We start from the raw sequence: 11,756 nt of genomic DNA on the forward strand, positions 1-11,756 counted from the left end.
TTCCATCTAGCAGGGTTGATGATCTAAGATCAAGGGCAGATTAGGAACAAAATGACCATAGGAGTTAATCAAATGAAGAAGTACTAAATTGTTGCATATAATAATAGAGCAGAAGGAAAAAAATGCACATCTCCTTTGGGCTGGTAAGTTAAAGTGCTGATAGTATTGCACATCGTCCTAATACATAAGTTGTTAACAACATCGGATGTATTTACGCATGGAAAATTGGACCAATAAAGCTAACAGTGTATCTACCTATGAAATATTGCACAAAATATGAATACATAACTTTTAGAATGGAAATAGTAGCCAACAGACATCGATTAGAACAAATGTCAAGTATTTTATAGCTTTCTTATATATCCATGCTCTTGTCCTTGAATGTTATGTATCACTTTTAATCCATCAGATACTAAAGCCAAAACAAAGCCTACTATTAGCAAAAAATTGGCAAAAAACAAGTCTATGGAGAGTAGGGCTGCAACAACTAATCGATTAAATCGATTATAAAAATAGTTGGCGATTAATTTAGTCATCGATTCGTTGGATGTATGCAATGCGCATGCGCTGAGGCTTTTTTTTCCCCCTATATAGCTTCATTTATAAACTGCAACATTTACAAAAAGCTGAGAAACAATAATCAAAATAAGTACAAAAACAGTGCCCAGGCGGCGCTGAGTCTATGTCTCATGTGGTGGCAGTGAGCCAGGCAATGTGTCTTGTGCAGCTCATGTGACCACACCGTCTCCTTTGCCTGGAAACATTCGAAAAATGGCGTCGGGAAACAGTACGGATAGTTCAGCTGAGAAACATCTCGAGGTTATTGCTTCAATGGAGAAAAGTGTAAGACCTAAGTCCTGCAAAACGTGCAGCATGGACCTCGCGTGGCACGGAAGGACAACATTGCTTCGGGAGCACCTGAAGAGGAGCCATGGATGAAGGGAAGAACTCACGGTACGTAACTTTTTTAAGTGTATAGTCCAAGTATATTGATCCGTTGTGTTTGTCTTTGTGTGTTTTTAATCTTTTGTTAACGAGATTTTTTTTAAGGAAGCGCAGCAACTGTTGTGTATTAACTTTCAGAGTGTTAGGAACTTTTTGGATAGTGCGACGACTTCATTTTCTGTGTTGTTTTGAGTCGCAACAGGCATTCATAAGTTCAGCTTTTTTGTGAGTAACATTAACGGTATGTCTGTCTTTGTTGTGTTGTTATTGGTGTATTCTGCAACTCCAATGTCCATTTATTTAATTTAGCTGTTTTTTTCAATGTGGTGGCGTATTTGTCTTTTACATCAGAAATTATTAATTAAATCAACTGGGTATGTATTGAGTTACATGTAAATGATGCTACTATGTACATTCATAATATGGTTTCTCTCATTTCAGAAAGAAACAAGCCAGCATTAGCGACTTGGTACAAAGGAAGGTCTGCACAAGACGGCAAGCGGCTGCATTGACTGATGCTACCATGAATATGTTGGTAACTGACATGAGGCGACTATCAATCGTGGAGGATGAAGGTTTTAGACAAATGATTCATGTCCTCAACCCTGGTTACACTCTTCCCAAGAGGAACCATTTTACCAAACTGATGGAGAGGAAGTACGAGCAGACATTCCATGCAATGTTGACTGACATAAAAGCTACCCAGAGAAAAATTGCTCTCACTACTGATGTGTGGACATGGTTGCCACCTTGGCAATACATGCCGTTACATTGGAGACGAATGGAACATGAAGTCAATCTGCTTTACGACCATGCCACTAGAGCATGGGTGTCAAACTCTGGCCCGCGGGGTAATTTCATTTGGCCCTTGAGGCGATAATAAATTAACATTAAAGGTGACCCGCCGGTATTATACAGTGGCGGTGCCGCTGTACCACCGCATTCAACGCTAATTGTCATACTTGCCAACCCTCCCGGTTTTTACAGGAGAATCGCAAATTTCAGTGCCCCGCCCCTAAAAATCTCCCAGGGCAACCATTCTCCCGAATTTCCACCCGGACAACAATATTGAGGGCGTGCCTAAAAGGTACTGCTTTTAGAATCCTCTACAACCTGTCGTCAAGTCCGCTTTTCCTCCATACAAACAGCGTGCCGGCCCAGTCCCGTAATATATGCGGCTTCTACACATACACACGAGTGAATGCAATGCATACTTGGTCAACAGCCATACAGGTCACACTGAGGGTGGCCGTATAAACAACTTTAACACTGTTACACCACACTGTGAACCCACACCAAACAAGAATGACAAACACATTTCGGGGGAACATCCGCACTGTAACACAACATAAAAACAACAGAAGAAATACCCAGAACCCTTTGCAGCATTAACTCTTCCGGGACGCTACAATATACATCCCCGCTACCAACAAAACTCGATTTTGCATGTCACTATAAAGGTATATAAGCCTTGCTTGTTCAATATTCAATGCAAAACTTGTTCGGGTCCCTATTAAAAGGTTAAGTTGTTCAACTTTGGCCCTCGGCTTTGTTCAGTTTAGAATTTTGGCCCACTCTGTATTTGAGTTTGACACCCCTGTACTAGAGGAAAGACATTTATCCGTAACACGGAACGACACAGGAGGTCCTTCAAACCGACAGCCATCAGACTGTATAATGCATATGTTCCTTCTTGACTGCACTTAAATGTAGAATATATGTAGAATATATTTATATTATTCATATATTTATATATATATATATATATATAAAATATGTCATATTATTTATTATTATTATTGTTTATTGTGAGCGAACTTTGGTGCTGAATTTCCCCCAGGGATCAATAAAGTACTTTCTATTCTATTCTATTCTATTCAACATTGCAGAATGGTTGGAATAGGTAATAGGTAATAGCCAGGTTTGAAATTCCCCTAAGCAAAATTATTGCAATTGTCCATGACAATGGTGCACTTTATAAAAAAATAACATTTTTGTAACACTTGCCTTGTTTTATTTGGCAAGTTGAGAGGACATGTCGAGAGGACATGGTACCAGTATGCTGTTTTTTTAAATAAAATATTGGAAAGGATTCAAATGTAGTTTGTCTCTTTTATTCGATTATTAATCGAAGTAATAATCGACAGATTAATTGATTATCAAGTTAATCATTAGTTGCAACCCTAATGGAGAGCTTCTTTTGCTAAGGGAAAAAGGCCAGGGGCTCCCACTAAGTAAATGTAATGGTGAGTTTTTCATGTACCGTATTTTTCGGAGTATAAGTCGCTCCAGAGTATAAGTCGCACCCGCCGAAAATGCGTAATAAAGAAGGAAAAAAAACATACATAGGTCGCACTGGAGTATAAGTCTCATTTTTTGGGGAAATGTATTTGATTAAATCCAACACCAAGTATAGGCATTTGAAAGGCAATTTTAAATAAATAAAGAATAGTGAACAACAGGCTGAATAAGTGTACATTATATGACGCATAAATAACCAACTCAGAAGGTGCCTGGTATGTTACCGTAACATATTATGGTAAGAGTCATTCAAATAACTATAACATATAGAACATGCTATACGTTTACCAAACAATCGGTCACTCCTAATTGCTAAATCCCATGAAATCTTATACGTCTAGGCTCTTACGTAAATGAGCTAAATAATATTTGATATTTTGTGGTAATGTGTTAATAATTTCACACATAATTCGCTCCTGCGTATAAGTCGCACCCCTAGCCAAAAAAAAACTGCGACTTATAGTCCGAAAAATACGGTATTCATTTGTTATGCACTTATTTTCTATATCTTTCTGCCACACATGGAAAGCCGGTCTGTAAAAAGATTGCCTACATTAAAACGGTCCCTAGTGCAAAAAAGGTTGGGGACAATTTAACATCCTCCAAGCAAAGAAAAAAACACAAAAGTGGGGCAAGATTCAACAGCCCATTTCCCTTTAGAATGTTCCAGAACAACATCTTCTGGCACTCTTCGCCATGTGACTTCCCAGCAGCAGCCATGCTCCAACACGGCCTGACGCCACCTTCTACAAAAACAAGTTGTGACACCATGGGCATACCATGACAGATTAACATTTAAATCAACGATATTTGCATTATTATTATCAAACAATATATTTTTGGGGGGGTGGGGGGGTCAGCGATTGTCACAAAGTTTAGCTTGCGTTAGCTTAACATGACCTTGCGTGGACAATTCAGGCAGGTTAGCATGTAGCTTTCAGTGGTTATGTCCTGGGCGTTGACGCTCGATTACATCCGCGGGAGCATCCATAAACAATAGTAATAAACTCAATTTGAATCCTATTAATGCTGATTCTAAAATTTAACAAGCACAGTTGCAACAAACCAGTCCGTGCACCCGTTTTTTCTACGACTGTGTGTGTAGCAAAAAAAGTAAACGTTTATATTTGTTGGAGGAAAACGCAGACTTAAAGACGTTTATAGTGGTTGCACGTTGCGCCGATCAAAAGTAGACAAAGAAGCCGCTATGGAATTTCCCAAGCTGATCTAATTTTGTTTTGTTTTTTATCCATATTTCACCTGGTCACTGATACGTCGTCAAACTTAAATATAAATAATAGCTTAAAAGCAGAGATTAAAATAACCGAGGGGAGTTTTTCTTTGGCTGGAGGAGAGCCACCTTGCTAGGCCGCCCGTAATGCTAGCGGGTAGCAGCTAGCTTAGCAATGCTAACACGGGTGATTTATGCGGGCCCCCGCAAACTCGGTTGTTTCTGAAAACTCACTGTTACACGACCAACCTATACATCATGTACGCACATGTATTGGAATGACAACGCTTCGGCGTCGACATTAACACCAAAAAACTCACCCCAACAGCTTTCAGCACTGTCACCAGCGCCGCTAAAAGCAGCACGGCACATTACGTAGTGACGCGGAGGGCTCCTATCGCGAGATTTGCCAACGGGAGCAGGAACCAAAGAGTCTGTAAAAAGTAAAGATAGTAACCGCCCAATCTTGCTCACATATTGGTGTTGTCAAAAGTAGAAGGATAATATACAAACCCGTTTCCACATGAGTTTGGAAATTGTGTTGGATGTAAATATAAACGGAAAACAATGATTTGCAAATCATTTTCAACCCATATTCAATTGAATATGCTACAAATACAACATATTTGAAGTTGAAATTGATAAACATTTTTTTTTTTGGTGCAAATAATCGGTACATTTAGAATTTGATGCCAGCAACACGTGACAAAAAAGTTGGAAAAGGTGGCAATAAATACTGATAAAGTTGAGAAATTCTCATCAAACACTTATTTGGAACATCCCACAGGTGTGCATATGGGAACAGGTGGGTGCCATGATTGGGTATAAAAGCAGCTTCCATGAAATGCTAAGTAATTCACAAACAAGGATGGGGTGAGGGTCACCAATTTGTAAGCAAATTGTCGAACAGTTTTTGAACAACATTTCTCAACCAGCTATTGCAAAAAATTTAGGGATTTTACCATCTACGGTCTGTAAAATCATCAAAAGGTTCAGAGAATCTGGAGAAATCACTGCACGTAAGCGATGATATTACGGACCTTTGAGCCTTCAGGCGGTACTGCATCAAAAACCGACATCGGTGTGTAAAGGATATCACCACATGGGCTCAGGAACACTTCATAAAACCACTGTCAGTAACTACTGTTGGTCGCTACATTTGTAAGTGCAAGTTAAAACTCTACTATGCAAAGCGAAAGCCATTTATCAACAACACCAAGGAACGCCGCCAGCTTCGCTGGGCCCGAACTCATCTAAGTTGGACTGATACAAAGTGGTAAAGTGTTCTGCGGTCTGACGAGTCCACATTTCAAATTATATTTGGAAACTGTGGACGTGGTGTCCTACGGAACAAAGAGGAAAATAACCATCCGGATTGTTATAGGCGCAAAGTTCACAAGCCAGCATCTGTGATGGTATGGGGGCGTATTAGTGCCCAAGGCATGGGTAACTTACACATCTGTGAAGGCACCATTAATGCTGAAAGGTACATACAGTTTTTGGAACAACATATAATGTCTTCCAAGCAACGTTATCATGGACGTCCTGATTATTTCAGCAAAACAATGCCAAGCCATGTGTTACAACAGCGTGGCTTCGTAGTAAAAGAGTGCGGGTACTTTCCTGGCCCGCCTGCAGTCCAGACATGTCTCCCATCAAAAATGTGTGGCGCATTATGAAGCGTAAAATACGACAGCGGAGACCCGGACTGTTGAACGACTAGAGCTCTACATAAAACAAGAATGGGAAAGAATTCCACTTTTAAAGCTTCAACAATTAGTTTCCTCAGTTCCCAAACGTTTATTGAGTGTTGTTAAAAGAAAATGTGATGTAACACAGGGGTGAACATGCCCTTTTCCAATTACTTTGGCACGTGTTGCAGCCATGAAGTTCTAAGTTAATTATTATTTGCAAAAAAATAAATAAAGCTTATGAGTTTGAACATCAAATATCTTGTCTTTGTAGTGCATTCAATTGAATATGGGTTGAAAAGGATTTGCAAATCATTGTATTCCGTTTATATTTACATCTAACACAATTTCCCAACTAATATGGAAACAGGGTTTGTATATTACATTACAATTCATTACATTCTAAATCTATTGTACATCTAATTCTTGCTCAAGTTAAATAAATACAATTTAGAGTTACAAATGGAATATACACCATTAATGATTACACTGCTTATGCAATATTCCGGTATTTTTGGAATGTGATAATGTACATGGGCAGCACGGTGGAGGAGGGGTTAGTGCGTCTGCCTCGCAATACGAACGTCCTGAGTAGTCCTGGGTTTAATCCTGGGCTCGGGACATTTCTGTGTGGAGTTTGCATGTCCTCCCACCTCCAAAGACATGCACCTGGGGATAGGTTGATTGGCAACAATAAATTGGCCTTAGTGTGTGAATGTGAGTGTGAATGTTGTCCGTCTATCTGTGTTGGCCCTGAGATGAGGTGGCGATTTGTCCAGGGTGTACCCGCCTTCCACCCGATTGTAGCTGAAAGGGAATAAGCGGTAGAAAAATGGATGGATGGATGGATACTGTACATTTATTTTGTGAGGAGATTAGAAGTTGACTGGAAGACAAAAGTATAGAGGTCCCCATTTACAATAGAGAACATTAAATTGTTCATATTTATGAAAGATACCAATCTAGAAATTATTATTAATATAATAGTATGTTTATAGTACAAACACTATTTCCATATGAGTTGGGAAATCGTGTTAGATGTAAAAATAAACGGAATACAATGATTTGCAAATCCTTTTCAACCCATATTCAGTTGAATGCACTACAAAGACAAGATATTTGAGGATCAAACTCATTAACTTTTTTTTTTTTTGCAAATAATTAACTTAGAATTTCGTGGCTGCAACACGTGCCAAAGTAGATGGGAAAGGGCATGTTCACCACTGTGTTACATCACCTTTTCTTTTAACAACACTCAATAAATGTTTGGGAACTGAGGAAATCAATTGTTGAAGCTTTGAAAGTGGAATTCTTTCCCATTATTGTTTTGTGTAGAGCTTCAGTCGTTCAACAGTCCGGGGTCTCCGCTGTCGTATTTTACGCTTCATAATGCGCCACACATTTTCGATGGGAGACAGGTCTGGACTGCAGTCGGGTCAGGAAAGTACCCGCACTCCTTTTTTTTCCGAAGCCGCGCTATTGTAACACATGCTGAATGTGGCTTGGAATTGTCTGGCTGAAATAAGCATGGGCGTTCATGAAAAAGATGGGGCTTGGATGGCATCTTATTTTGTTCCAAACTCTGTATGTACTTTTCAGCATTAATGTTGGCTTCACAGATGTGTAAGTTACCCATGCCTTGGGCACTAATGCACCCCCATACCATCACAGATGCTGGCTTTTGAACTTTGCGTCCATAACAGTCTGGATGGTTCGCTTCCCCTTTGGTTCGGATGACACGATGCCGAATATTTCCAAAAACAATTTGAAATGTGGATACGTCAGACCACAGAACACTTTTCCACTTTGCATCAGTTCATCTTAGATGTTCTCGGACCCAGAGAAGCCGGTGGCTTTTCTAGATGTTGTTGATAAATGGCTTTCGGTTTGCATAGTAGAGCTTTAACTTGCACTTACAGATGTAGCGAACAACTGTATTTAGTGACAGTGGTTTTCTGAAGTGTTCCTGAGCCCATGTGGTGATATCCTTTAGAGATTGATGTCAGTTTTTGATACAGTGCCATCTGAGGGATCGAAGGTCACGGTCATTCAATGTTGTTTTCCGGCCATGCCGCTTACTTGGAGTGATTTCTCCAAATTCTCTGAACCTTTTGATGATATTATAAATTTCTTGCAATTGCACTATGAGAAATGTTGTTCTTAAACTGTTTGACTATTTGCTCATGCAGTTGTGGACAAAGGGGTGTACCTCGCCCCACCTTTCTTGTGAAAGACTGAGCATTTTTTGGGAAGCTGCTTTTATACCCAATCATGGCACCCACCTGTTCCCAATTAGCCTGCAGACCTGTGGGATGTTCCAAATAAGTGTTTGATGAGCATTCCTCAACTTTATCAGTATTTATTGCCGCCTTTCCCAACTTCTTTGTCACATGTTGCTAGCATCAAATTCTAAAGTTAATGATTATTTGCACACAAAAACAAAGTTTATCAGTTTAAACATCAAATATGTTGTCTTTGTAGAGTATTCAACTGAATATGGATTGAAAATGATTTGCATATAATTGTATTCCTTTTATATTTACATCTAACACAATTTCCCAACTCTTATGGAAACGGGGCTTGGAAATATTTCATTCATAACAATCGATTTGTTAAGGTGAAACCCAAATCCTACCTTTGGATTAATGATTTTGAATTCAAATCTTGGAAAATGGTAGAAAATAGAAAAAGCCTTTAATTTTTTGTCTTAATGGGAGGAATTTAAGTTGTTTTGAATAAGTCTGTCTTTTATTTATTTTTATTTATTTATTTATTAGTGTGATACCTTCACTTTTTTAATACGTGTATTTGTATAAGGATGTTAAATGCTCAACATGGTTTCTATTTGACAATATGAAAATGGATTGGAAGTGTTTATTTACACTTCTTTTTTACATTATGTATAAATTTCAATATTTTTTAAAGATTATGTGCTGTTAATAATTTTTTCGTACTATTAATTACATACATTTTTAAATGGTTATTGTTATTTACTCAATGTTTGAATTTCCTTGAAATAACGCACCATCTATATTTCGAGGTAATATCGCTATTTTCAGAAATATTAATTGGACGAATACATTACGTTACTGTGACAGTCTTAAGCCGTCGTGCGGGTTCAATGGACCACCCAGGAAAGGACATGGCTTTTGAGCAGGTTTGACTCTTGTTTATTTTGCAATAAGCTTTGTCTTCAGGTCAGATCGCTTTTCACCTGCTCCTCTTCACTGCTCGCTCACGATCCGCTGTTCAGCCGCCGTCGTCGTCGTCCTCGTCCTCGTCTGCTCTTTGCTTTTGCTCCTCGGTCGCTGCTGCGGGCTCTCCTCCTCCTTTTGCCCCGATCTCTCCTCCTTCTCCCCTTTTATACAACGTGAGGAGAAATATTAATTGTGTACCGGTGCGCGATCCACGCACCTGCACTTGACTGCGGCGTCGCTACCGTCAGGCCCCGCCTCTCCGCTCGGCCGCATTCTCCGCCTCCTTGCCGACCTCTTGAGCCGGGCTCCAGCATGCCCTGCCCCGCTGCTCGTTCGCTGGCTCCACCTTTCCACAGTTACGTAGCTTTATTTCAACATTATTGTTAAATGCTCAACATGATTTATATTTGAATATATTGAAATGGATTGGAAGTGTTTATTTACACTCTTTTTTTACATTATGTATAAATGTCACTATTTTTTTAAGATTATGTGCCATTAATTATTTTTTTGTCACTGTTAATTACATACTTACTTGCTTGATGCTTGAAATTCTTTGAAATAACGCGGCATCCATATTTCGAGGTTATCTCGCTATTTTCCAAAATATTAAATGGACGAATACATTACATTACGCAGCATTATTTCAAAACAGGGGCGTCAAACTGCTCTCATGAGTAATAAATGAGAATAGTTTTTAATGGATTCCCCTCATGGTAGTATAGCACAATTTCCTATACATTTGATTATTACACACTCTTTTTCGTACACTGTAAAAAAAAAAAATCTATACATTTTGAGGTAAAAACCTGATTGGTCAGTCATTCAAAATTTTTACTCTAAAATCTACGGTAGTCTTCACTGCTGCCAGTGTTTACAAAAAAATCAATTGTTGAGTGTAAAGTGTGTTACATTAATAGAAAAACAATTGGCTAAGGTGAGGAGAAAACAGTCATCAAAGTTCACACGCACAAGACATAAATTGATTAACGTGGACCCCGACTTATACAAGTTGAAAAACTTATTCGGGTGTTACCATTTAGTGGTCAATTGTACGGAATATGTACTGAACTGTGCAATCTACTAATAAAAGTATCAATCAATCAAGCAAAAAAAACAAAACACGCTCACAGTGGCGCTGACCACGCATGAGTAGACACTTGATTTGTACCATGGTCCCAGATGGTTAATGCAATTTTTCAAACATAAAAGGTGGAGCCATTAACATCTTTACTCAAACAAAAAGTGCCGATAAACTGAAGTGAGACACAATATATAAATTGTATTAAATAAGTAAAGTACAAACCCCCAAACCAGTGAAGTTGGCACGTTGTGTAAATTGTAAATATAAACAGAATAGATTGTTTGCTAATCCTTTTCAACCTATATTCAATTGAATAGACTGCATAGACAAGATACTTGTAATGTTTGAACTGAAAAACTTATTTTTTTGCAAACATTAGTTCATTTGGAATTTGGTGCCTGCAACATGTTTCAAAAAAGCTGTCACAAGTGGCCAAAAAGACTAAGAAAGTTGAGGAATGCTCATCAAACACTTATTTGGAACAGCCCACAGGTGAACAGGCTAATTGGGAACAGGTGGGTGCCATGATTCCGTAGAAAAGGAGCTTAGCAGCTTCCATGAAATGCTCAGTCATTCACAAACAAGGATGGGGGGTGGGGGTGGGGTGGGGTCACCATTTTGTGAACAAGTGTGTGAGCAAATTGTCCAACAGTTTTAGAACAACATTTCTCAACCAGCTATTGCAAGGAATTTAGGGATTTCACCATCTACTGTCCATAATATCATCAAAAGGTTCAGGGAATCTGGAGAAATCACTGCACGTAATCGATGATATCACGGAATTTGGATCCCTCAGACAGTACTGCATCAAAATGCGACATCAGTGTGTAAAGGATATCACCACAAGGGCTCAGAAACACTGCAGAAAACCACTGTAAGTAAATACTGTTTGTTGCTACATCTGTAAGTGCAAGTTAAAACTGTACTATGCAAAGCAAAATCCGTTTATAAACAACACCCAGTACATACAGGTTTTGGAGCAACATACGTTGCCATCCAACCAACGTTATCATGGACGCCCCTGCTAATTTCAGCAAGACAAAGCCAAGCCACGTGTTACACTAGCGTGGCTTCGTAGAAAAATAGCGTGGGTACTAGACTGGCCTGCCTGTAGTCCAGACCTGTCTCCCATTAAAAATGTGTGGCACATTATGAAGCGTTAAGCGGCAACGGAGACACCGGACTCATGAACAACTTGAGCTGTACATCAAGCAAAAGTGGGAAATAATTCCACTTCAAAAATTGGTCTCCTTAGTTCACAAACATTTACTGAGTGCCGTTAAAGGCCATATGTAGTTACTACTTTA

General features: G+C 39.1%; 1 protein-coding gene across 4 annotated transcripts in view; it reads right to left on the minus strand.

Moving 5' to 3' along the window:
• The window catches only part of csde1 (cold shock domain containing E1, RNA-binding), a 76,382-nt gene extending 71,452 nt beyond the window's left edge, over positions 1 to 4,930 (minus strand). For all 4 annotated transcript variants that reach the window (XM_061889237.1, XM_061889235.1, XM_061889238.1 and 1 more), the window contains exon 1: positions 4,798 to 4,930. The gene's annotated coding sequence lies outside the window, so the exon portion shown is untranslated. The remainder of the gene's footprint in view (positions 1 to 4,797) is intronic.
• Positions 4,931 to 11,756: the final 6,826 nt, after the last annotated feature.

The sequence above is a fragment of the Nerophis ophidion genome, linkage group LG27, assembly GCF_033978795.1.
Source record: "Nerophis ophidion isolate RoL-2023_Sa linkage group LG27, RoL_Noph_v1.0, whole genome shotgun sequence".
NCBI lineage: Eukaryota > Metazoa > Chordata > Actinopteri > Syngnathiformes > Syngnathidae > Nerophis > Nerophis ophidion.